The following is a 26195-nucleotide window of genomic DNA, read 5'->3' as shown; positions in this document are numbered from 1 at the left end:
ACTGTCCAGACCTTTGTTGTCCTTCTGCGTATTACAACTGTCCACGCTGAACTTTGTTATACTTGACTGCCTGTCTTTGATAGATTACCTCCCCAAACTCTTAACTGTTTCCTTGATCCTCAAATGTAGCAGGAAAATCGCCAGGACTGTTCAGACTATCCTTATTATCAATCTCTCTTACAAGCATTATGTCTAGAAACCATGTAGTTTTTTCTAGGAAGGCTCGAGGTCTAGGTAATAGGGTGAAAAAGTTCTTCGGTGATCTGTCTACATGAAACTCATTTATCTCCAGACAACACTACCCCATTTTCTCAGAAATTGTACAACTACCAGTTTCATTCTGCCTATTCTTCCTATGCAACAGGGGTCAGTGTTCTGATCCCATAAAGGATACAATTTTCTTCCGCACATGGAATGGTTGACCAAACAGGTCATTACATATTCATATGATGCACATTGGAAGGCTTGAATTGTGTATTCCCCCACCCTTCTCTGCGGAAACTTTGAAATTAGTGGTGAATTTTCTAGCTCATCACCCAAATGTCCCTGCTCTTGTGGCGGGAGACTTGACAAATTGAAAAAAATTTTCAGTTGCTCCATCTGTGGGGATCTACCCCTAGCAGACCATCTTCTTTTGCCAGACTTCTTGCAGAGATGGGTTTATGAGATTTGCTAAATCCATCCTCCAAAACTTTTGTTATTCTGCAACCCATAGTGACCTTTCTAGATTTGATTTGGGGCTGCTTATTGAGGAAATGTTTTCTCTGATTTCTTCTGCCCACTATGAACCCAGAACTGTCTCTGATCATTCCCTCTTTTGGGTACGGATTAGCACAGCTTCCCCCTTCCCTAAAAGAACCTTCTGGAAAATTAACCCATTTTGATTATCCTTATTCCTATAGCCAGATCCTGTGCCAGATGCTGTAACATCCTTTCTTGCCTGTAAGGAAGATACTCCATTTATGCGTTTACTATGGGATAACAAAAGAGAAAAATTCCAGGCTCAACTTACCAACCAGCCTGCAAACATACTGGATTAACCTGTCTAACAGAAAGCGTTAAAAACAGGGTTTCTTTTTACATGCGTAAGCTACAGAGCCTCATCACGGCATCCCAATGTTCTGTAGTTCCTAACTCTACAAATTTTGAGAGCTCCCATAGTAGCGGCACATGTATTTAATGGATAGACCAAGGGCAGGTGGACCTGAGGGAGCCCAAATTTGTAGAGTTAGGAACTACAGAACTTCGGGGTGTCGTGATGTGGATCTGTAGTTTATGCATGTATTTGCATATGTGTGCTAACTAAACCCCTGTTTTTAACGCATACTCTTAGACATATTAATTCAGTTTGTTTGCAGGCTGGTTGGAAAGTTGACCAACAAAGAAATTTGTGAAAAGAGATTCACAAGAAAGCGGCTACATTATGGACAGAATGCGATACTCAGAAAAATTTCCAAAAAATCATGCTTTATTACACATTAATGATTGACAATCGGGCAATTGCCCTGGTTTACCATCACCTCAGTATGAGACAATACACACAGACCTAAAACCATTTAAAATCACACCAAGACCGGTCTGGATATATATGTGCTGCAAAGGCTGTGACAACCTTAGTTACCACGTGGAGAGAAACATAACCGTAAGCCTATACAAGGCAATGTGGGTAAAAAATTGAATGAAAAAAGGGGATATACCCCAGTAATATAATTATGGATTCATGCAGTACATCCCTGTAAAGGCACATGTGGTTGGGGCCCATCTACCCGTGGTCACGGTAACTGTATTTGCCTATATGCATAGCATGTGATATTATATACCTATGGTACAATTTTTTGAAAACACCTCCTACAGGGAGTGTAACCAATGTGCGGTGCTGCAAATGCTCTAGACTAAGGTTGTCACAGCCTTTGCAGCACATATATATCCAGACCGGTCTTGGTGTGATTTTAAATGGTTTTAGGTCTGTGTGTATTGTCTCATACTGAGGTGATGGTAAACCAGGGCGATTTCCCGATTGTCAATCATTAATGTGTAATAAAGCATAATTTTTTGGAAATTTTTCTGAGTATCGCATTCTGTCCATAATGTAGCCGCTTTCTTGTGAATCTCTTTTCACAAATTTCTTTGTTGGTCTGCATATTTTTTGGCTACTGGATGGAAGCCATATATTGGGTGATACAGTCATTTATATTTGAACCTCTAAACCTATTTTTTACTAACTGGTTGGAAAGTTGAGCCTGGAATTTTTCTCTTTTGTTGTTTGACATGCGTGGCCCTTCCATGTGCTTCTTGCTGTGAAGGCCAGTTATAGACTGGGGCAGCGGCCCAGCAATACACACCAAACTGAGCATGTGCATGTGACCAGGGGTTCAGTCTGTATCAGGTAGTCATTTCAACAAGAGGAGGGGCAGAGAAGAAAGGATCAAACAGCCTTTTTACACAATGCAGAGGATTAACCCCTTAGGTTCCACAGTAAGTATAACAAGCATGCTTTACTGCATATACAGACTGATTTTACTGTTGTGGGTTTAGTAACACTTTAATGATCCTGTGAGTTCTCCAACCACTTATGCCAGCAGACACCGGCACAGGAGTACAGGGCACCACAGTTGGCCCTCCTTACCAATCCCATCATAATCATAGCCATCTTTATTCCTGGCTCTGGAGGCACCTTTATCCAAGCCATTCACTTTTGCCTTGCACCTGGCTTCACCAGAGGTAAAAGAAGGTCAATCATCCTCCTTGAAAAGGCTAAGCAGGGTTCAAGTGTCTCTTGAATAAAGTCATTCATTAGGGTAGCAGGCCCAGAACGGGATGACCCAGATGACTGCCTTTCAAAGTCAGAACATACTTCATGTTTTCACGGCACTGCCTTCCATTCATCGGGGAGAATGAGGAGTGGCCATATAGGTATGAAATTTTTCATTAGTAACCAGCTACAAAATGATAGGCTACCCAGGAGGAAGATGCCATTTCTTTGATGAAGATAATGGCACTGCCACATGCTAACACATTTAACATTCATTGCGGTAACACACAATACAGCACTGCACTCCACTGCAAAGATATGGACAATACTAAACTAACTGTTAAATGCCCTATGAAAAGCGACTACATGGGATCACTTTTCAGAAGAGCGGCAATGTTATATGCACATACAAACAAGCCCTAATACTCATGTTTGACAGGCAGCTCTGTATACCACTCAGCATCCCTACACTAAGCACTAGTTCAAGAGCTGTCAATGGTTAGTCTGGTCTTCCCCTTCATAGGAGGTCAAGGCTCAGGTGAGTTCTCTCTGCTAGTTTGTCCCACTTTACATTTCAAGACTATTGCACCAGAATGAGAACTTTAAGAGCTGGTGGAAGAGTGTGCAAGAACTGAAGAAAGAACAGCTATGGTCCATTTTGCTCCTTTCAACCCCTACAGGAGTTTTGTTGAGAGGACTCCCCCCCCCCCCCAGGCTAATGTGGCTGATTTGGCACACAGATGGTAGAGCCCATTTTTGGGATCCATGGGTGTGCCTTCTATGGTCAAACTCTGTTACTTTTGGTGGTTCAGACTTCGCCCTCTAGAACTATTCTTCATCCAGGCTAGAGTAAAATTTTCTGCTTAAGAGGTGGATGTTCTCTTTCAGTACATCAATAATATGCAAAGGGGATTAATTCTAAGTCCTCCCTCACAGACATTTTATTGTCTTTGGTGTCTGTACGAAGAAGACTGAAGATTCAACTGGTGTTGAGTTTAAAGAAATTTGAGTTTCAGTGGGGGATTGACAATTCCAGTTTGCATACCTTCCTTCATGGCTCTCCACCTCACAGGTGACCTTTATGAAGGTCCTAATCTCTGTGTAGCCCCTCTGAGGAAACTGGGTGCTTTGCATCCATCATTACTTGAATGGTATCCTACTGGTGGCCCAGGGCCCAGATCACCTACTAGTTCAAAAGTTTTGGCTGGATTGGAGGTGTCAAAACAGTGGGAGCAGACACATCTAGTCATCAATATGGAAGCCCAGTTCAATGCTCAAGTGAGTACTGTTCTGTTCCTTCTCAGAATAGGCCAAGGAGCAGGGAGCATCTTCAGAACATGGTATCTCTGTCAGTTTTGTCAACCTTCCCAATTCAGAGGTCTCCTGGAAATAATGATGTCTTGTGTCCCTATGCTACCCTGGGCACACTGCATTCTCCGCACGTTCCAAAGAATTTCCATTTTGCAACACAGAAGTCGGCACTTGAGCTGATGCAGAGTGCGTCTCCTCAGATGTGCAGGAGTCTCTGGTTATGGGTGACACAGAGGATCACTCGATTCTGTATGGTAGGTTCATTATCTCAGACTATTGTCACCTTTGATGCCTGTGCTACAGGGCAGATCACCACCTGCAGTTACTATGTGTGCTGTCACCTCACATTCAGGCTTGACTGTTTATTCTGCATGATGTTAACACAGCAGCAGTGTCATGCATTTAGAAATAAAGAAAAATCAATGGTAGGTTTCAATAGAAGTGGAACTATCATGTCCATGACCAAATGTAATCTTCAAAGGCAGCGGGCGCCCAGGATGCCAAAAGGGGCTGTGGTGCCAGGTGTTTTTGTTTCCCAATGAATGGGTCTTTAATCGAAAAGATCTTGCCCATATCACTCAAGTATGGGGCCTCCCTCAGTTGATCCTGTTCGCATCCCCATCCTTTCACAAGGTGCCTCTCATGCTACCCTCACCCGTTGATGAAGGAAGTGGATGCTCACTCAGCCAAGGAATAGTCGCCTTGCAAATGGCTTTCCTCTACTGCCTTTGGTCATGAAGTTCCAGGGGGGACTGTTGCCAGAGAGTCTCACTGTGATAACACACATGTCTGATTAGCCTGTAGGTCTGGGTTTTACCCTAGCCATGGAACTGGAGTCTGGACCAAGCACTTCAGTTACCAGTGTTTCCACAATACCTGCCCCGGATGGATTGGAAATTGAGAGGGTAGGATTAAAGGATTAGGGCCATCCTCTTTCAGTGGTAAATCCTTCAGGGTTTCAGGAAGGATGCAAACAAATGCCATTTACTCTGAAGTCTGGAACAGGTTCACAGTCTTTGCAGCTGACCAGGAGTTTGTTCCTAGTAACCCGGTGGTTGCCCAGTTGCTATAATTTCCTCACACAGATCTGGAGGCTCAGCCTAGTTCTGTAAGGGATCAGATTTCAGCCATTTCAGCTTCATATGAGCGTGTGAGCTGCCAGGGGAGCATTTCAGGAGGTTGGTCCTGAGACTGCCATGAGGAGGAAAAATGTTTCCCCTGTGGGATTTTATCCTGGCACTGGATTTCCTTACCAGGACTCTGTTTGCACCAATAGAAAGGAGTCTTCATTAGGATATCACTCGAGAAGCAGTGTCCATCGATAACTTCAGGGGGCAGAGGTTTAGACCTCCAAGCGCTTCAAGCTACAGAGTCCTAAATCTTCTATCATCTTTCAAATTGGTGATTCCATCCTTTCTGGCACAGATGGTACCTAACCTACACAAGCTGGATGTACCAGGTATTTAAGATGCCTACCTTCAAGCTGCTTCCTAGTTTAAATCCTCTGGGAGGCTGTTCTTGTTTCAATCAGGCAAATTCAGAGAAGGAAGCTGCAGCAAACCTTATTATCTTGGAGTGTCAAGGTCATCCTAAAAACATAGTGCAGCCAGGCAAGAGCCTCCAGAAGTGGTAGAGGCTCATTTAGCCAGATCCATCTCTGCATTCGGGGCAGCGCATGCAAAGCAGGGGCAGCACATGCAAAGTGTCTATGTAGGCTAGTTACCACAGTACACCTGCCTTAGGTGCTACAGGGAAGATCCAGGGGCTTATACGTCAATGGACTTCAACAGAATGGTAGTCTAGGCTTCCATGTTTATTGTAATGCAGTTTGATTATACAGTTTATCCCTCCCTGTTTAGCTAGTTATTTATCACATGTATGCTGCCATGTTGGCATCAGGAAAACGGAAAATTGTGTCATACTTACCGTGATTTTCCTTTCCTGACACCAATCCATGGCAGCATACGAACCCTCCCTTGTTTGATCTTGATTGTACAGAGAATAGGGGAGGTTGCTCTCATTCAGACTTTTATAGATATACACAGGTCCTGTGGGTGGATATAGGGGCAGAGCTATATCACATGTATGCTGCCATGGACTGGCGTCAAGAAAGGAAAATTATGGTAAGTATGATACAATTTTCTGTTTTCCTCCATTAAAACAATAAACAAGTCTTGTAAAAATTATGGCCCAACAGCACAAAATATGACCCAACAGGTGTTATTAACAAAAGCTAAAAATGTTTTTTTCTGGCAATAAACATTTTTTGAGGAGGGAGAGGGTATCAGCGAAAGCCAATAGGACTTCCTTGTTTATCTCTGCAATTACCACACCCTTTGGGAATGTAACAACATCTCATGCTGATATACTTCAGACTTTCAATGATTCCTATGCTCCTCTAAGCCCCCCCCCCCCCCAATGAGGTGGAAATTAATGATTTTCTGTCAGAATTCATCTGATAGAAGGCTGTTGGATGCTCCTATCACAGTGGATCAACTGTCGGATGCCTTGGTCCTATCTTATCTGTTTAAATCCCTGAGAGCGGATGGCCTACTGGTGGAGGTGTACAAGAGATATGCAGATATTCTTCTGCCCAAATTAGATATGGTCTTTAAAAACTCTGCAGCAGGGACCTTTACCTCCTTCTTTGAATGAGGCAGTAATAGTCTCCTACTTAAGCCAGGCAAAGAGTCTGTCCGCTGATTCCTATCGGTCCATCTCTCTGTTAACAACAGATATAGAACTCTTAGCAAGGATACTTGCTAAAGTGATGTCTAAAATTATACATACAGATCAAGCGGGTTTTAACCTGATTAGATCAACTGTGTTGAATATTCAAAGGTTTTTTTGTAAAAAAAAAACAACTACTAACCCAGGTCACTGAGCCATAATGTCCTTTGATGCAGCTAAAGCATTTGATAGCGTGGAATAGTCATACCTACGGGAAGTATTGGCACGCTTTGGCTTGAGAGAACGGTTTATCAAGTGAGTGAAATTGTTATATTCTGCTCACATAGCTAAATTGCGAATTAATGGAGACCCTACAAATTCCTTTCCACTTCATAGAGGAGCCCTCTGTCACCCCTGCTGTTTTCTTTGGACATAGAGCCCTTGGCAGCTGCCATCAGAGTGTCTCCGCATATCAGTGGGTTCACAAGTGGATCCCGGGAGGACAAGGTGTCAATGTATGCTGATGACACTCTCTTGTATTGAGGTGACACTGGCCCATCCCTCAACCAAGCTATGTGCTTAATTGAGCGGGTTTCTCTATTAATTGGAGTAAATCAGTTCTTCTCCTAGTTGATGAACTTGCTCAAACCTTGCCACCCTGTGCCCGGGAGCTGAAAATAGTCACATCATTTAAATATTTAGGGGTCCACGTTACAGCTAATCCCACGGAATATCTGACATTGAATCTTCTCCCCCTTCTTGGACAACTCCAACCTAAATGCAACAGCTGATGTAAACTTCCCCTAATAGTAGTGGGCAGGGTAAATCTGATAAAAATGGTGCGGGCTCCGCAATTTTTATATGTGTTTCATAATTCCCCCCAATAGATACCACAATGTTGGTTCATATGTATTGAATCATTATTTAGAGCTCTTACATGACGGAAAAAATCTGCAAGAATAAAATTGTCTACATTACAATATGGAAAGGACCAAGGGGGCCTGGCGGTTCCCAATCCTAAACTTTACTTCCTGGCCTCTCAACTCCAACATCTAGGAGGGGTGGGGGCTGCACAATCAGTCTGATCCAATAGGCAGACTGTTATGGAATGCAATATTGGACCATATACCTTTGTCACAACTGGAAGTAGGGTTCTCTAATATTCCAGTGGAGGGCCCAATTTTAACTTTAATGATTAAACTATGGCAGACAGTGAAGAGCATCTAGTTTTAATGGGATTTCTGAAGGAAAAACCACTGTGGAGTAACCCCTCTTATGCTGAGTTGTATAAGCTTGAGGGCTGGTATCCTCTATATCTCCCAATTAAATTCTCAGAACATACTGAAATCTTTTCTCGATCTACAGGAAGAGTTTTCTTTACCCAGACAACAGTTTTCCAGCTGAGACATGCCCTTCAGGTCCAGGCCAGAAATTCCACTTTGTCTCTAGTTGATCACCATTTATTGAGGGACGTGATGTTGGAATGTAATAAAAAGATTATGATCTCTAAGAATTATTCCACCTTTAACTTTACTATTCAGGACTATACAAATTGCCATGTAGGAGTAAATGGGAATACCCCTGAGAGCTGGGCTTACAATTCATCCCCCTCAGTTCTGTCTCTCCATCATACAAATTATGTCAATTATTCATGCTACATAGAACTTATTGTACACCAGTGAAGCTATACAAACGGGGCAGACGTGATTCTCCTCTTTTCCCTAAATGTTGTAGTAATGAGGGTGACCTTATACACCTGTTATGGAGATGTCCAAACTTTTTCCGATATTGGAAAGAAGTTACTGACACAATATCTGCTGTGTTTCCGCTTGCAATTCCTGTGGATGCTGTAGTATGCCTACTGGGCATGATTGTTGAGGAACTCTTTCCTTCACCACAACATATAGCTGTTATTTGATTACTATATATAGCCCGAAAATAAATTGCCCAGTTCTGGATGTCTCCCCATGTCCCTGCCATAAAACAATGGATCAATCAGGTTAACTCTATTCTGATCCAGGAAAAACTAACTTGCCAACATAGGAAAGCACATCGTAAGTTTTTTTCATTATGGCAGACATGACTGGAGAGTCCTGGACTTGCTCCTCACCAATTAGTCATGAAACAATTACTACAGGTGTAAGAACTAAAAAATTCTTGTTAAATCTTAACCTTTTGATATGACTTGCTAAAAATTTAAATTACCATTATGTACTATATGCTGCTCACTCAGCTGTGGATAAATATTTTTGTATTACCTTTTCATATTTGGCAATAGAACTGCTTGTTTGGTGACCCTTTCAGAAGTTTTTCTTTGTCTTGAAATGTTCAATTCTTACGTGCACTCTATTATGTCACTATTACCTTCAGAAGGCTACCTAAATGCTTTACTTGACAGTTTTATTGCCAATCTGATAATTATACTGTGATATGTATCTTTGTCATATGATTTTGTTGAGCCTGAGAGAGTGATTTATTGGCTTTTTGTGTGTTTGAAATATACTTTAAGTCTCTGTCGTTTATTTAGGTGGCTCAATAAACACTTTTTCTTGACTTAAAAAAAAATTTCTCTGTATTCTTATACTTTATAATGAAAGAAGCCATATTTGGGGTTTTGGAGGCCATACAAGGTGTGGAGAAAAATGCTGTCACAACTGCAGTTTTCTCTTACCATATAATGAAGGGCAGTAAAACTTTACCTGCCAGTGCCTCTATCTTCCTTCCAGTTCAGCTATTGAAACAGTGTAGCATAAATTCAGTGAGAAAAGGAATGGTTACTAATACACATGGACTTTCCAACCTGTCAGAATTGTCAGAATCTCTTTGAATCTCTTAAAAAAGCTAAATTAAATGTTACTTTTGAGCCACTTATTGTGATTATATGTGGTTCGCTGACATTAAACACATCCTCAGACCACGTGTATATAAAATTAAAAATATTAAATAAATGTTGCACTCCTAATTTGTATTATTAGTGTATATCAAATACTGCCAAATAAAATTATGAAAAAAACAACAAAATGTGCCACTTGAATAAATTACTCAAAATCAAATTAATAAATAATAAATACTAAAATATAAATAATTAAATAAAGTCTCTGGTAACAATTAAATAATCCCCAAAAGAACTTGTGTGATCCAAAAATATATAAAATAAATTAATCAAAAAGTTTCTGGTGATAAGAAAAAATGTGACAAATCCCAAAAAGTGATCCAAATGAGATAATTACGATTTTCAGTGACTCCTTATTGTGATTAGGTTATGCGCTCACCTCCTTTTAAGCCTATTATAGGCTTACTCCGCTTTTTGTTCACACATGGAACTCTGTATAATATGTTGTACCATATAATGGATGGTGGGTATCCCTTAATTGCTTCCCAATGCTCCTTTCCTCATATGCCAATATTCCTCTCTCTCCTTCTGCTGCTGTTTATTTCCTCCTTAGACGTTCCTCAGTAAGAAAGAAATAGGGACATAGTACCTTATCCTTTAGGACTAAAATACTTTATTATGTGCCCAAATAATGCACTCACATTTAATGAAAAATAAAACCGCTCTGTTAAAACGACAATCTGATTGCTGTGTGCAATGCACACAGTGTATACTCGTCGCCCACGGGTGCTGAGTGACATCGTAGCCCCTCCCTCACACGTTACGCCACAGGTCACGTGGCTTCATCACAACCCCTGATGAAGCCGCGTGACTTGTGGTGTAACGCGTAGGGGAGGGGCTACGATGTCACTCAGCACCTGTGGATGGCGAGTATACACTGTGTGCAGTGCACACAGATATCAGATTGACATTTTAACAAAGCGGTTTTATAATTCATTAAATGTGAGTGCATTATTTGGACACATAATAAAGTATTTTAGTCCTAAAGGATAATGCATTATATCCCTATTTCTTTCTTACTGAGGAACGTCTAAGGAGGAAATAAACAGCAGCAGGAGAGAGAGATCCCTGCAGGGATATTGGCATATGAGGAAAGGAGCATTGGGAAGCAATTAAGGGATACCCACCATCCATTATATGGTGCAACATATTATACAGAGTTCCATGTGTGAACAAAAAGCGGAGTAAGCCTACAATAGGCTTAAAAGGAGGTGAGTGCATAACCTAATCACAATAAGGAGTCACTGAAAATCGCAATTATCTCATTTGGATCACTTTTTGAGATTTGTCACATTTTTTCTTATTACCAGAAACTTTTTGATTAATTTATTTTATATATTTTTGGATCACACAAGTTCTTTTTGGGATTATTTAGTTGTTACCAGAGACTTTATTTAATTATTGATATTTTAATATTTATTAATTTGATTTTGAGTAATTTCTTCAAGTGGCACATTTGTTGTTTGTTTCATAATTTTATTTGGCAGTATTTGATATACACTAATAATACAAATTAGGAGCGCGACATTTATTTAATATTTCTCTTAAAAAAGCTGCCACTAACCCTTCTCAGATCCTATTGCCTAGCATATTTTTTTCCAAGCCCAGCATGGTTCCCTTTTAGTATATAGATCAGTTGGAAAATTTTGGGTTCTATACACACAATATTTGTGTTATAATCAAATTTTTTATTCAATCTATTTTTATGGCATTCAGAAAGAAAATGACCAGATTTAGATTTTTGCACTCTACAGAAACAAAATACAGTGTAAAAGGAAAAACAACCGACATTGGGTGGTAATAGGTGACCAGCATTAAGAGTTATAGGCTACCATTATTCTAAAGCCTATTAACAGCTGTATTCAAAAGTCCTCATAGCATGGCACACTGGAAAAAATTAAGAAAATATATAAAGTGAAAAGGAACACACTATACATTTTTTAAATGATTACATTCAACATGTACATTATATATCTTTAAAACAAATTAGCTGACCTTTTCAGCCCTTATGTTTGCTATATCTACCTTGACGTTGAAATCAGTCTTAAAAGTATATAAAATCAAAGCAACTGTTTTATTAAAACCATTCCCTGAAGAAGCCAAAGATGGCCTAAGGTTGTAGATACTGCAACTGCAGAAGCGTTACAGACATATGTATTTAATAGAGTACAAGGTGCTGTAGGTACCCCTGAGGATTTGCTTTAGACTAATTTAACCTGTGAGCAAGTGGGAGAGGCTGGAAGAAAAAGTCACACTAATGGACAACATTGTTTGTCAATGTGCGTTGCCGGTTACGCTTTTTTACCTTCTGGCTGTCTGCTAAAATATTGTTTTTTGTCTTGATACAGAGATTTTCTTAATCTGCTGTTGTGTTCTTGATGTATTTAAGTGTCTAATCTCAGGGACAAAAGATATGTCATTTCTGAGTTTTCCTGGAGAATCCAAGATTCTGCTAGATGGAGAGAATACAAAGGGAGCGTAGACAACATGCGGACAGGTATGCTTTAGGAAAATAATTATACTTGATCCAGTATAGTAAGCATTCTTTTACTGGTTGAAAGGAGATAGTAATGGTCATATGACAGCCCTAGTGAAATATTAGAAGACATTTAGCTGCTGTTTTTTGCACAGAGAAGTAAATACATTTTATTTGAAGCATATTTTACATGTTATCATTGTTTAATAAAGAATATATAGGGATATAACTGCTGCCTATCTATGGCCACAGACACTGGCAATTACAGACTTCTATAGGTGTTGGAGTTCAGTTTGCAAATATAGCTCGCTTTGATCACAATTAGATGTTCAATAGCATTTACTTATCTTCTTAACTCTGTCGGTAAATATGGGTTTGTGTAAAATTAGATATTTTTCAACACAGCCTGTGGCCATAAACATTTTATTTTTTTAATTAGATTGTTCAGAAAAAAGTTGCTTAACCTCTTTCCGACCATGCTATAGTAGAAAAATGGCTACAGCACGGTCGCCTAGCTCTAGGAGGGCATTCATGGACAGCCTCCCAGAACCCCACCTGCTGCGCACTCCTGGGGTGCACATCGGGTGCATATCGGACATGCTGTGTGACCGCTGTGTCCTTTGGAACACTGCTGATCACAGATCCTGGTCAATCACAGTGGCCCTTTACCACAAAATTAGTTGTGTCCAATCACAGCTGATCACATGTAAACAGACTGTGCCTGTGTGAGGAAAGGAAAGCTGATAACTGGAAAGGCTGCCAGTACATGGTTTACACTGTGAATCAGGGCACTGATCATCAGTACAGCCCCATCAGTGCCCATCAGTGCTGCCTGTCAGTGCCCAACAGTGCCACCTATCAGTGCTAATCAGTGCTGCCTCATCAGTGCAACCTCACCAGTGCTTTCTAATCAGTGCCCATCAGTGCAGCTTTTCAGTACCCATAAGTGCAGCCTTATCAGTGCCCTTCAGTGCAGCCTCATCAGTGAACATCAGTGCAGCCTCGTTATTGCCCATCAGTGCAGCCTCATCATTGCCCATCAGGGAAGCCTCATCAATTCCCATCAGTGCCGCCTATCAGTGCTTATCAGTGTCCCCTCATCAGTGCACAAGAAATATTACTTATTTGCATAGTTTTATAACAAAAACTAAGAAACAATCTTTAAAAAAAAATATGTTGTCTTCTTTTTGTTAGTTAAGCAAAAAATAAAAACCCTATTGGTGATTAAATACTACCAAAATAAAGATCTATCTGTCTAAAAACAAATGATAAAAATGTCATATGGATACAGTGTTGCATGACTGTGCAATTGTCATTCAAAGTGCGACAACTGAAAATTGGCCTGGGCAGGAAGGGGGAAAAGTGAAGCACTGATATTTTCAGCGTTTTTTGTAAAGGAAACCTGTTGTGAGAGAGAGACATAGGCTACCATTTCTGACAGCTCCTGATTCCCTGTTTATAGTGATCAATACAATTGTACTCATTATTACAGAGATATTGGTTTTGCACACCTTTTTAGAATAATTATTTTTTGTAATCCCTTTGTGTCCAGAATATAGGTTGCTGCTTTACTTCTATTTTACACTAAGCACACATTTTTTTTGTGTTAATATGTTGTATTTATTTAAAGTGGAACTCCAAGCAGAAATAAATGATAACTCCCCTTCTGCATATACTGGACATACTCCCTGGATGGCTCTGATAGAGATAATTACTTACCTTACTGCATGGTCCAACAGGCTTCCTCTTCACTGGATGACCATTCCCCAAAAGTCACTCTTCTTTTCCAGGTGTGGACTGACTCCGTACTGACATCATCACTTACACTGCAGGACCAGCGGTCCACCCACTTGAGGATGAAGGACAGAATGCCAAGGTGTAAGGTAACTCTCCTATTTATTTTTGCTGCAAATGCAGGCTTTACCAGCTTCAAAAATGCAGATCAGGTGTACTGAATGCATTGCGGCTTAGTGCTTATTCTAAGCCAGTGATTTAAAGTAAGAAAATCAGAGACAGCCAGTCAACCAGCATTTGCATAAGGAGGGCAGCGGTGGCAACCAATGTATTTCTCTCAGTAAAGCCATGGGGGAGATTTGCTAAAACTGGAGCACTCAGAATCTGGTGCAGCTGTGCATAGTAGCCAATCAGCTTTTTACTTCAGCTTGTTCAGTTAAACTTTGGCAATAAAACCTGGACATTGACTGGCTTCTATGAAGAGTTGCACCATATTTTACACTCTCCAGTTTTAGTAAATAATCCAAGCATTAGCTGGAGAATGTATTATTGAAAAAACGATCAGTGATAAAGTAACAAAAGAGACTATGGCAAAAACATTTGAAGTATGCCCCTGTCCCACCATTTTTTAGACAATGTCAGAGAATCTAGATATTAGCAATGTCCCCACCCCCCCCAAAAAAAGTAAATTCTAAAAGTAAATTTAGCTTTACATCTTTAGATAAAGAAAGATCTCCTTTTCAGGCCAATACTTTCTAGCTGATTAATTCTGAACATACCTGTTCTATTTGGGATTATTCATTTACAGACAGCCTACACATTTTGCTCATGATTAAAAAGACACTGTCTTTCCCTTTCAGGGCAAGGTGTCAGTGGGTTTGTAGACTAGAACCCTCATTCTCAACCCACATGAATTATATTCACCTTAGTGATTCTTCATTCCTGCCCATGTTGCAGCTGGTGACAATAGAGGATAGTACTGGTTTGGGGTTGCACGTGACCTCCTCCCACTCCTCCTATGCAACGGTGCTTGTGTCTAGTAGACAATTGTTAGACCGGAGCACTGTTATATGAAGGGGAGTGAGGTAATTGCTCCCATTAGCATGCAATGCTAGCTTACACATCTGAGTAGAGATAATAGCTGCAAGGTAGCACTGGTAAGGTGAATATAACAGATGGGGGCACTTTACAAACAAACTGTCACCTAGCCTTGCCTTGTAACCACCAGCCTCCTCACTGGCTATTGAATTAGCATATTTTCCTTCATACAGGTATCAGAGACCTAGGGAGCAAAAATAATACACTAACATGTAACAGAGTGATCTTACTAACTATGAGAGATGTGTGCCTCACAAGAATGGCTCATTATAGTTACAAATCCTTTGTTAGAGTTCCTCTTTCATAATAAGAATTCAGTGCATTTCATTTATGTTTTTACAAAAATAGCAAGTAAAAAAATACTCCTGATTGCCATCTACTCTTACTGTGAATGGTTTGTGAGAGCACCATGTAAGGTGTTATCAAACCAAAGAGGACACAGCTAGATCAGTTGTCCAGAACACTCCATCCTATGTGACCTAGCTACCACTGATGAATGGTAACAAATCTAGGACACATTGTAAAAGATCACTTTCAATGTGGAGGAGGCCTGAAAACACATTCAGCATTTTACCGGGGGTGGAAAAATGGAATTGTCATTGTACAATGGATGAACTGTATACAGTTTCTCTTTTGGAACTCAGAAAATAATTAAGATAGATGGGCAGATGAATTAGCTGTCCTGCAAGGTCAAAAATGGCTTGCCTTATTACTCTATTATTTCACTGTTGTGGAGCTATCACCACTGACGCTTTTTTCATGATATTTTGTACATCGACACAAGAAAAAAAGAGATACAAATTGATTGTTTGGTTCCCATATCAGTCTTAGTCAATGCCGGCAGTGTTTGGATTAATGGGATTGAAGGCTGTTGGTTGAAGTAAGAAGACGGGCTGAAAAACAAGAGAAATTGGCTTGGACCCTTGGGAATAGATCTGATGTGAGATGTGTGGATATTCTCTGATGTTGTTTTAGACTGTGAGCATATCCTAGTTGTCAGAATTCTAATGCCTTAAAGCTGAACACCAGTCAGACAACTAAATGCACTGCTGAAATACATAAATGATTGTTGTTTTATCTTCCGAAAGGCATTGTATTTCAGTCCATCCAGTCATGAGATTTGCACAGTCCAGCCAGAAAGCAGAGCCAGGATGGTGAACTGATTTTTCACTACTACAGTTAACCTGTACATCCATGTCACCTTCCCACGCCCAGCATGGAGATGGGGAATAAGTATGCAGTGGCTGATCCCTCTATTTCCTCTGCTCTTTCTTCATACGATCACAATTCCTTTCAGATCATTCGCATTCAATAAACCTGATTGAAATGAAATCATAATAAAGATTTATTTTTTTACATAAAGGTATTTGAGCATAAAACACAATTATTCTTTACAAGAAATCACTGTTGCTATGAGAAAATCACCACTGGAAACAATCACTGTGCACTTAACCTGTTTAAAGTGCTACTCCAGCTTTGTTACATGGGGCCTGTTTCAAGTTCTGAATCAGTAGCTGAGGGTTTGATTCACTTCCTGATGAAAGCTATATTTAGATATCATGCTGCTGTAGGGAAATATGAATGAGCACACCTTCTTCTGAAGATTCCACAGCATTGGTAAAAATTTTATTTTTGAGAAATTGCGCTGTTAAAAATCTGCTTTATATGCAGGATTAGGGATTGTGTCAATTGGCTTTTGGTCGCTTCAAACAGGTTTTGTGTTCCCATAAACGTCTATGGGAATATAAAACCTGCTGGAAACAGGTCAAATGCAGGGCAGAAGGAGGTCAGCTGCAGGTCAAATGCACCTCTCAATGAATTCTGAATGAGCTCAGAAGCATGTCAAATGGATGCCGTCAACACAAGCCAAATCCCGTCAACACAGGACCTAAATTATCAGCAGCCCACAAAACTGAAGGAAAGAATATGGTTGGATGTTGTCTCAGCTACAGAAAGCTACATTAAAGGGTATACCTTTTCTCTTTACTTTGTATGCACTTCATAATCTTAGAGGTTCTTGTGAGATTTGCCCAGAGATAGCCATAAAAAAAATGTATGGATTTGTTCTAGGCTTTGTGTAACTCTACTGCCCTTGGTGCTGGCCTAAAGGTGCAGTATCTTTACTACTGTCCCTCCTGCGTCCATTCATCCATCTGACTGCATGACCTGCTCATGTTTGCACTCAACTACACAGCAGCTGGAAATGTAATTAGTATGTCTGCCCTTCAAACTATGGGTAGAAACAAGGTTTTCAAAGCATTGTTACAGACACATTGCTAAGAGTATTTATTTACATGAATACCGTTTTCCTTATAAACTACCACCAACCTGTAATCCTCCTTCTCACCTAAAAGAGGAAGGATCCACCAGTCAGTGCCAACCACAGTGCTGGTGTTTTTCACAATATTGTCAGTCAACAGTTTTAACATACTTGCTTGAAGATACATGATGACAGAGCAGAGTTAAGACCTCATCAGTGGGCTGCTTCTCCTTGAGTTACAGGCTAGGGGAAGTTTAGCATCCAGCTGAGGTGATTAAAGGTAGTTAAAAAATATATATATATAAATGCAAAATGTATAGGCAGGTGTGAAAAATGCTGTAAATTAAGAATGCTGTCAGACATAGCAGTGTTCATAGTTTATTTTTATTACTCGAACCCCTCGTGTATTGTATTGTATTGTTACTGTACTGTCTTGTGTATTGTCTCCCATTGTTATGTGCAGCGCTGAGCAAACCGTTGGTGCTATATAAATACTGTATAATAATAATAATAATATTTTTATCAGTTAACAAAATGGAGAGTAAATGAACAGAAGAGACATCCAAATTAGATCAATATATGGTGTGACCACTGTTTGCCTTCATAACAGCATCAATTCTTCTAGGTACAATTGCACACAGTTTTTGAAGGAACTTGGCAGGTAGGTTTTCCAAACATCTTGGAAAACTAACCACAGATCTTCTGTGGATGTAGGCTGCCTCAAATCCTTCTGTCTCTTTATGTAATCCCAGACAGACTTGATGATGTTGAGATCAGGGCTCTGCAGGGGCCCTGTTCTAAGTTGAAGATAATAATGACTTTGGCTGTATGTTTGGGGTATTGCTGGATAATAAATTTGGAGCCAGTCCCAAACCTCCCTGATGTTATGGCATGATGGATAAATATCAGCTTTTATTTTTCAGCTATGAGAACACAATTGATCCTGACCAAATCTCCAACTCCATTTGCAGAAATGCAGCCCCAAACTTGCAAGAAACCACCACCATGCTTCACTGTTGCATGCAGACATTCGTTATTGTACCACTATCCATCCTTCGGTGAACAAACTACCTCCTCTTACAGCCAAATATTTCAAATTTTGGGGTGGATTTACTAAAGGCAAATAGACAGTTCACTTTGCAAGTGCAGTTGCACCTCTGCAAGTTCAGTTGCTCCAGAAATTAGCAAATGAGGTAAAACTTCAATTTACAAAGAATACCCAATCACTTGCAAGTAAAATAAACAAATTAGTATTGTTGCTTGCACATGATTGGATGAGGGAAATGAGCAGAACTCCTCCTTATTTACTAACCACTAGAGCAGCAATGCTCAACCAGGGTGCCTATTCACCCTGGGGTGCCTTGAGGTTTCTTCAGGGGTGCCTTGGCAAAATGTCTATAAATTGCCAAAAACTTGTACTGTATGCAAGCCAGTGGGTGGAACAAGCCTGCCTTTTAGTTACACAAAGCCAGCGTCCTGACAACCAATTACATCATCAGTTGATAAGGAGGATGTCAGCTGCCTGCACAGCATCCTAGTTTGACCTTCCCCTGCCCCTCTCCATCAGTGCTGGTGTCACATTAGCTCAGTGATGGATAAAAACTGAGGGAGAAGAGAAACATTGGAATACTAGTCAGTACCAGTGTACAAAAGTGTATTTGCTTTGGAAGAATAAATTACCTCTAACGTTGGGTGTCCTACATGTGTGGATGTTGCTGCATTATATAAAACTTTTATAATAGTTTTACACATTTTAGAATAAGGTGCCCTTTTAAAATTATGGATAGTCTTGAGGCACCCCATATTAGAATGGTGCCTTGGGTCTGTCCATAATTTTAAAGGGTGCCTTGGTACTGTCCATAATTTTAAAGGGTGCCTTGACTGAAAAAAGGTTGCAAAACACTGGTATAGAGGAACTGCACCTGCAGAGATGCAACTGCACTTGCAAGAGTGAACAGTCTATTTGTCTTTAGTAAATCAACACCTTTGACTCATCAGTCCAGAGCACTTGCTGTCATTTTTTTCTCATCGCAGTTCCTGTGTTTTTGTGCATAGTTGAGTCACTTAGTCTTGTTTCCATGTTAACATTATAGCTTTTTGGCCACAGTTGTTCCATGAAGACCACTTCTGGCCAGACGTCTCTGAACAGCAGGTGGGTTCACCTGGGTCCCACTGGTTACCGGCAGTTCTGTACTGATGGCACTGCAGGACATATTCCTGATGTAGAAGGAAAGTAAGCATTATATGTCTTTCATCTGCAGTATTAAAGTGGTTGTAAAGGCTCAAGGGTTTTTACCTTCATGCATTCTATGCATGAAGGTAGAATACCTTCTGTGTGCATCAGCCCCTCCAGCCCCCCAATGCTTACCTGGGCCCCATCTCAATCCAGTGATGTGCACAAGAGCAGCGACTCTCTGGGGACTCTTCCTCCTTATTGGCTGTGACAGCTGCAGGAGTCAGTGGCTCCCGCTCAAAATCCTTCTAATAGCTTTTATTTCCATACACAAATGCATTGGGAACACTACACATTCTATTCCAAATCAAAACATGAAGAAAACTATATCAAATTTGTGTTGTTCCTCTAAAAAAATTGAAGAAAAGTGAATATTAGACTGTTCAAAAAAATAGCAGTGTTTGTATTCTTCTTTACAAACTCAAACATTCACTATATAAACTAAAGAATGTTTGAAGATTTTGCTTTCCTTTGAATCACTTAATGAATATTTAGTTATATAAGCACTGTTTCTGAGAACTGCTGTACATCTGTGTTGCATGGAGTCAACCAACTTCTGGCATCTGTGAACAGGTATTCCAGCCCAGGATGATTGGACTTCATTCCACAGTTCTTCTCTATTTCTTGGTTTTGCCTCAGAAACTGCATTTTTGATGTCACCCCACAAGTTTTCTATTGGATTAAGATCCAGGGATTGGGCTGGCCACTCCATAACGTCAATCTTGATGGTCTGGAACCAAGATGTTGCGCGTTTACTGGTGTGTTTGGGGTCGTTGTCTTGTTGGAACACCCATTTCAAGGGCATTTCCTCTTCAGCATAAGGCAGCATGACCTCTTCAAGTATTCTGATGTATTCAAACTGATCCATGATCCCTGGTATGCAATAAATAGGCCCAACACCGTAGTATGAGAAACATCCCCATATCATGATGCTTGCACAACCATGCTTCACTGTCTTCACAGTGTACTGTGGCTTGAATTCAGTGTTTGGGGGTCATTTGACAAACTGTCTCCGGCCACTAGACCCAAAAAGAACAATCTTACTTTCATCAGTCCACAAAATGTTGCGCCATTTCTCTTTAGGCCAGTCAATGTGCTCTTTGGCAAATTGTATCCTCTTCAGCACGTGTCTTTTATTCAACAGTGGGACTTTGCGGGGGCTTCTTGCAGATAGCTTCACATAGGCGTCTTCTAATTGTACCAGTACTCACAGGTAACTTTAGACCTTCTTTGATCTTCCTGGAGCTGATTGTTGGCTGAGTCCTTGCCAGTTTGTCTATTCTTCTATCCATTCGAATGGTAGTTTTTCGCTTTCTTCCACGTCTTTCAGGTTTTGGTTGCCATTTTAAAGCATTTGCAATCATTTTAGCTGAGCAGTCCATCATTTTCTGCACTTATTTATATGTTTTCCCCTCTTCAATCAACTTTTTAATCAAGGTACACTGTTCTTATGAACAATGTCTAGAACGACCCATTTTCCTCAGAATTTCAGAGAGAGATGCACTGTAACCAGCATGTACAACATTTGCTGCCTTCCTTCCTTAAATAAGGGCAATAATTGCCACCTGTTTTTCAAAGAATGAATGACCTCACTAATAGAACTCCACACTGCTATTATTTTGAACATGCCCCTTTCAATCAGTGATTCAATTACACAGAATCAGCAGCATGCATGTCATGACTGTTGGGTCTGTTGGATTTCTATTACTCTGCTACACCTGCTAGTAAATTATTTGCCATGTAGAAATATCATTTCTACCAAAAACAGTGATTGATCAGGTTAGTGATGTTTGACTGCTTTTATTTTGAACAAAACTGTATATATATATAGTATTCGAACTGTATAGATAGGATAATCTGTGGTAGGTCCAGTAGAAAGGACACTTTATAACACAGGTAGCTGTCGAAGAGAACAGCGGATTAGTGGAATGAAGATGAAGGGGGTTACTTACAAGTCTTATCTCTCCCTCAATGTATAAAACGATGGGAATGTGGAAATGCTGAAGCCCACATATAATTTTATAATTTTAGGAATATATGCAGACCCCATCTTTTACATCATTTTATGTGTTTTGGAGGTGTATGAGAGCCGGGCTCTTGAGACTGACATTCTTGAAGGTTACCTTGGTATGTAGGTAGAGACACCTTTTTGTTGTGGTACAGATATTATCTCACTCCTCAACTGAAAACAATGAAGTGGTACTATACATACAGTAAATATGTCTGCAATAACAATAGCATACTGTATATCTTACAGTAAGTATCATATTAATTTCAAATTGTGATAACCAATTAATATTTTCAGACTGTGCTGGACATTGAGTTGCCATTGGTATAACCTATGATAGCTGTGAGCACAAGATAACATCTTTTATCCTTAACACTCAACTATCTCACAGTTATCAGTGCCTCAGATTAGATGACACTTGGGGTATCTTCCTTGCAGAGGTCATTGCTTCGACCATAAGGAAGGGGTCACGCAGGAATGGTTTGTCTTAACCCACTGCATGGATATCACTGAATTTTCTTATCTGCTGCTGTGTTTTGAAAATACCAGATATCTATGCCTATGGCAGCATCCCCAGAAATGTAGCAGCCACACAGCTTTTATTCCTGGCCAAGAACCCTGTGAAATTAATCCACATCTCGCTGAAATCCTACTCTGCGTTCGGGTCACTGCCTCGTTCCAGCACTGCAAAAGGCAGAGATCCCATGATGATTTATTACCAGCCACAGCGCACATATTATTATGAAATGAGTTTATTAGACTCTAAATCTCCTGTTAATGTGCTACTGTTTTAATCCTTTTATCCAATTTTCAGTCTAGCAGGCTTGGCTGCCATTCCCTTGCACAAAACTCTCCATTTTGAAGGTTTTATTGTATCATATCCATATTCATTTGTCTGCCTGCTCGGCTACAGAATCTGGGAACCAGTATGAAAGACGGGAGCAGAATAGAAAGTAAAGAGAAATACTATGGATCTGTAAGCCCAAAGCCTTGGAAGAAAGGCACATTGAATGTATTTTGCCAGTGTCATTTTCAAAGATTGGAAATCACATGGAAATACAGCCAGGTCAGCAGTTATATTTCTAGGAACTAAAGGTAGAAAATATACAAGAAAGAAGACAAACTCCCTTGAAGGAACTTAAGAATATATTTAACAATCATTTATCTTATATGGAGCTTCTGATCTAACAAAATGCTCTTGTACAATTATAGAATATGTCTTCTGATTTATTCTGGCACCTATTTTGTGTCTTTATTAAAGTCTCATTGTGACATTTCTGAAGTATGTAGATTCTGGATAACCAAGGCAAGAGGAAAAACTGGAACTGTGGTTATGTATGGTCCCTTTGCAGAAGGCTTTACAGGAGTAGGGTAAAAAGACAACATTGAATGCAGCATGCAGCTTCCAGCAGCACATATGGTAAAGGGAACAGAACTGGAAAGTGATGCACGGCTTGTAGCACTAAGGGGCACAGTGATGTGCAGACTGCTGGATTCTATAGAAATCTTCACTGCTGGGCTTCCCTGTCCTCTTTCTGCTGCTGAACTTCTGGCACTTTAGGGGGATAATAGCTTTGGGTCTCTGGGCAGCTCTGCAGTGAAGATTTCTGCAGAATCCAGTAGCCTGCACATCATTGGACATTCATTACAGGAAAGTAATGTAATTAAAGCTGTGGAGATTTTTTTTAATTTTTTTATCTAAACGTAAGCTTTAAATTTTGGATAGGCGTGCTTTCACCTTGGGTGCAGACATTATTGGCACTGTATAAATACTTGTAATAAATAATTAAAAATATCCTACAATCATAGGTGGTCAGGGGCATTTTAAAATCCCCCAATCAATGAATACATTTTAGCATTTCACTGTATAATGTGATCTGTTGCTGCCTTTCTCTTGTGTTTACTCACTGTACAATTAGTACAATTTACAATTTAGTCACTATACCACAATTCTCCTTCCTCTCTTTCCTTCCTTTCTTTTCCATTGTCAGAGGAAGGAAGGGCTGGCTGTGTGTAAGTGAGATTGGCTCACAGTGATTACAAGGTACAGAATCACTGTGATTGGCTCTTTTCATTTTGCCTGATATCTACTGTGGCTAATGGCGGTTAATAAAAGCTGAAGATTTAAAAAGATTGAAAACAACTTTGCATTTTCACTAACATGGTAATGCTTACATGAGAATTAATGACTGGGTTTAGATCTACCTTAAGTGGCTGTGAGCCTTGGTGCTGGTTCATTGCCTATTTGTGATGGTTGAATATATCACAATTTCTGTGGGCGGCTACACGCTGGTTCAGTTGCGGGGACGGGGGCACAGGAAGGACAGGAGTGGGCAAAAATAATCTTATTTCTTTGAACAATTATTTTCCAAGACTAATAGCATGATCCTTTTATTCTCTACTGAAACCTTAAATAGGACAGATACTTGTATTGTAATTATTACTCTGGGCTGGAATTATGTCTATATACATTTTTCTTCTTTCTATATTTTCCCATCGTGTTCTACTGTACCTGACTGAGCCCATCCAGTGCAATGCCCAGCGTATTTCCTCCACCAAGGCAGCCCAGGTGTAGTGTACAGCCTGTCATTAACATAAATGGCTGTGTGCTGCTGTACTTGTGTACACAACGGTGCTATCATAAACACATTTTCTATTTTTTGCAAATGCTTGTGAACTGTGGTTTTAATTACCAAACTACCATGGCGACCTATGTGCAAGAGCCCTTTCATGCAAAAACAAGTAAAGAGAACTAAAGAAAGCAAAACAAAATTACAGTATACAGTAGTATAATTACATGCAATTATAATTAAAAATATAAGCATTTTACAATTCTATGGTATGGCAACACAATATATTACAATATATTCCATTTGATGCAGATCAAAATATTACTTTTATATAAAATATCAGATGCCATGTGGAATATCATTGCAAAGTCCATTGTGCAGAAGCGCCACTAATGAAATTAGGAGATCTCAGATTCCTCATTCAGGAGTAGGAACATGCTGAATTTTAGTTAATAAAAAGGAGACATATTGGCAGGATGCTTTTCTTCTTTTGTATGGTCCCTTCCATGCATTTTATATGACTATCCAGTGCTGCATGACTTATCATTTGTATCATAGATCTGGTTTGGATATCTATTCCTTTTCCTTTGTGGGCTTTATAATGATGTGCCTCAGTGTATGTGACAGAGAGTTACTGGATATCCATTCACTTCTATGCCTGACAGGGTACTCTTTTGCTAGGCTGTAATAAGGGTGGTTCTCTAATCCAAGAGTAATGTCTACCAGGGGCGGACTGACCATTTGGAAACTCGGGCACTGCCCGAGGGCCTGGGGTCAGTATCGGGCCCCATGAGATGCCCCTGGTACCTTTTTCATAGGCTTTTTTGAGTTTGGGCAATGACACAGGGGCCCCCTGATCCCCTATTGCCTGGGGGCCCCATGAGTTGTCAGTTCGCCCCTGATGTCTACCCTACATACCGAAGAAATGTAGAAATGAAAAGGGGAGTTAAAGTCTTCTCTATTCTGCTGTCATCTTAGAACTGGCATGATGGCAGCTGAGAGGCCTTCTAGAATGGCTGTGATAAACAGAAAAATTCATCCAACATTGACCTTACCATGATAGGAAGGAAACTATTACCAGCATAGTGCAAAGAGCAATGATATTCAGTTTCCCACACAACATTTCTCTTTGCATCGTTTTAAATAAAGCAAATGTCTACTCTTGGTATTTTATAAAATTTTAACAAAACCACACAGTTGTTAAAACACATTAATAGGTTCTTATCATACAATAGAACATAAATGATAGCATGCAAAGGTGCAGCAACCCAAAGCAGAAATCATCTATTAACAGCATAAATTCATTAAACTGTATGAAAACCCCAACAATGAACTTTGATAACAGTAAAGTGAAAAGAGGTTGCTAACAGTTACCACGCTTTGCACTGGTGTATTGCTTAAGTCTGCATTCAATATGTTAAGTAACCGTAGGACTTTTTCACATGGTTTTTGGACCTGTTAGTGGTAGACCTTCTTAACCTGGATTAACAGACAGGAAAACAATGAGAAATACTGGACAGTGACTTTAAAGAAAATAAACCATGATACTGTATGTGCACACATCCATTTAGTAGCTCAGCTGTAATGTCAACACATTCTAACTTGGAATTATTGAGTATTGGATTTTGAATTGCACATGTCTTGCAGAAGGAGCACACAGACTGAGAAAATATACAGTGGCATGTAATGATCTCTTTAAACCAGATCAACAAAATCTATTACTCTGAAGCTTCCCACACAAGTAGCATCCAGTTTATCATATACAGCATGCTATCCAAAGCATATGTCTTTATTCAATGCACACATCAACACTATCTTGTCTCATTTATGAAATAAGCAGCAGTTTAGAAGGGTTAGGGTAGTGTATTTGGATTTAGCTAAAGCTTTTTATGAAGTGATTTGAAATGCCTCTTAGGTAGTTAAAGGTTTGTTGGTTTGCATATATAACTGTGTAAATGTAAACTATTAAGAACTGGAAACTGTCATCATTGCAAGATTGGTTTTTAAAGGTTTAGACTGAGTTTCTCAACGTAAAGTAGAAGTATGGGCAAAAGCTGTGTCTGCTTGGACTACTGTGTGGTATGGTGAAATCACAGGAGGCATGTCTTTCAGTGTAGAGTCCACTGCTAAATATGCCTCTAGCTTGTTGATCAGTGTTAGCCTATCCCTATCCTTGCCTGCTGAAGGCAT

Source organism: Staurois parvus, unplaced genomic scaffold (assembly GCF_062004578.1).
Source record: "Staurois parvus isolate SC_StPar_1 unplaced genomic scaffold, SC_StPar_1.0 ptg000182l, whole genome shotgun sequence".
In the NCBI taxonomy this organism is placed as follows: domain Eukaryota; kingdom Metazoa; phylum Chordata; class Amphibia; order Anura; family Ranidae; genus Staurois; species Staurois parvus.
The sequence above is the reverse complement of the archived record's forward strand: the minus strand, read 5'-3'. Positions refer to the sequence as shown.